The sequence below is a fragment of the Dipodomys ordii genome, unplaced genomic scaffold, assembly GCF_000151885.1.
Source record: "Dipodomys ordii isolate 6190 unplaced genomic scaffold, Dord_2.0 Scaffold8, whole genome shotgun sequence".
NCBI lineage: Eukaryota > Metazoa > Chordata > Mammalia > Rodentia > Heteromyidae > Dipodomys > Dipodomys ordii.
In genome coordinates this window covers 18,402,536-18,405,198 of record NW_012267224.1, presented here as the reverse complement: position 1 = coordinate 18,405,198, position 2,663 = coordinate 18,402,536, and positions in this window count along the sequence as shown.

Sequence of the window (2,663 nt, the reverse complement as noted above, 5' to 3'; positions counted from 1 at the left end):
CCCACCCCCTCCCCCCTGCCTTAACTCTCTTAAAAGAGAATATATTCAGAAAAACTGTTATTAAGCAATTGACTTTTTTTTTTTTTCTAATCCTGGGGCTTGAACTCTGGGCCTAGGTGCTGTCCCAGCATTTTTTGCTCAAAACTAACTCTCTACCACCTGAACCACAGCATTACTTTTTTTTTTTCCTGAGTATTTTATCAGAGATAAAATAGGCCGGGCACCAGTGGCTCATGCCTGTAGTCCTAGCTACTCAGGAGGCTGAGATCTGAGATCATGGTTCAAAGCCAACCCAGACAGAAAAGTCTCTGAGACTCTTACCTCGAACCACCAGAAAACCGAAAGTGATGCTGTGGCCAAGTGGTAGAGTGCTCACCTTGAGCTGAAGAGCTCAGAGACAGCATCCAGGCCCAGAGTTCAAGACCTAGAACCAAAAAAAAAAAAAAAAGAGTCTGGGTTGGCTTTGAACTTCCATCTTCAGATCTCAGCCTCTTGAGTAGCTAGGATTACAGGTATGAGCCACCAGTGCCTGGCAATGGACAATTCTCGAACATAATGGATAGTGAGAATAACATGCCATCACTAACAGTGACAAAAGGCCATTGAGTCACCATTAGCTTGCCTCACCTATGTTATTGTTTTAGATGCAAACCTATTAGGCAACTAATATTGATTCAGTAATATAAAACTATTTAAAAATATTCCCAACACTGCTGTTTATTAGCCACAGAGAAATGTGCTAAAATGGAGCCAACTCTGAATTTGCGCCTCAAGCTTTGCTGTTTCAATTATGCCAAATTGCCCCAGAGGAAGTAATTTTACCCAGGAATAGTGGCAGTAAGGTCTAGTCATGATGCTAACACCCACAACAATCAGTTCTGCATTTCTTTAGTATTCACAGGATATTAGAATTGTTTAGGTCCAGGAGAAATTACAAAATTAACCTAGTACTTTCCTGGGCTTTAGGAGTGAAAATAGAGGCTCTGATGAAGGACTAGCTATACTCTTGTATATCTATAGTTGTTACTGAAGACCCAGACAGATGAAAATGCTCAAAGTAAGGTTCAATTTTTCATGCCATTTGTTTTTTCTCTTTTATAAAATGAAATCTGTACCTATATTACAAGGAGTGTTATCATTGCTGGGTCTGTTGTGAAGCTAAACATAATAGTAGTAATATATGGAGAAAGTTCATCTCCTGGTAGTCAGGAAACGAAGAGAGAGAAAGAGAGGGGGGGAGGGCGAGAGAGAGGGGAAGAAAGCACTATGGACCAGTATAATTGTCAAAGGCATAATCACCCGTTTCCTAGTTTGGCCGGCTAGACCCACCTGGAGTTTCTACCACCTCCCTAAACAGCACCACCAGTACATCAAGGCTTTGGTCACATGACCTGTAGGGGACATTTTGTGCAGATCCCTAAAGATCCATAATGTAAAGCACATTCAATCTTAACCCCTAAGAGTTCCCCAAACCTACTGGTTCCTCCATTGTTCAAAAGTCTGAGTCCAAAATTTCCTCTGAGACACAAGACAAACTCTTAGATGCAAATGTCTGTAAAAAACATAAAAAATAAGTGAGACAGTTTCAACAGACAGACTATAAATTTCCATTGAAAAGGAGAAATGGGCTTTGGAAGGAGGTATAGCACTAAAGCAAGACTGAAACCAAGAGAGCAAACATTAAACTGCCTAACTCCGTCTTTGGAACAGGGCATGCGTGGTGTTGTGTTGGGAGGTCCAACAAGCTTGGCAGCCCCACCCTGATGACCTTACCTTAGCAGCCCATGGGGGTCTCTTTCTTAGGGTGGCTCCATTCATTGCCTGGGTCATATCTTGGTAGACAATCCACATTCCTGACACCCATAACAACCCAGGGTGTCTATTACAGCTTATGCTTCACTCTGACCAGGGGCCTGGCCCTGTCACACCTGCCTGACATCCGAGGCCTCCCTTTGAAATCTGGGAGGAAGCTTTCACAACCCTGTAACTCTTGCATTGTATATACCTGTGGAATCACCACCATGTGCGTGATGCCAAGCTCTACTTCCAGATCAAGAGAATCATGGCCACTGTGGCTCTGAATGCTGGGGCAATTGAGCACAATGAAATGAATCCTAGGCAAATAACTTCGTAGGTTGTCCTATATAAGCATGGTACCTTAGAGATGCTCTCAAAAGAAAAAAAGCTTTTTGAATAAGTTTATTCTTTCACACCCATAAGCCTACAGCGGTCAATTCCTGTGTGTCCTGGAAGCATCTTTCCTACTGTCTCTCAGCAAAGCCCTTGGCTTCTTTTTCATGGTATAAATCTATTAATCAACCACACTTTCTTCAGCTCTAACTTCACAAAGGGTTTTCTGACCAAATCACAAGTTTTTCCTATCTTCTGCTCTGACTTTTGCTCTTCATTTTCACTGTCTGGCTCATACCGATTAGCAAAAACCATAACACAACCTGAAGGCTGGACTGCTTTATATTCCCTCTATCAGATACATTAGTTTCTTACTTTTAAATCAGCCTCAAAATTTCTGATAACTTGTCAACATTTTTTTTTTTTTTTTTTTTTTGCTGGTCATGGACCTGAACTCTGGGCCTAGACACTGTCCCTCAGCTCTTCAGCTCAAGGAGAGCACTCTACCACTTGAGCCACAGCGCCACTTCCGG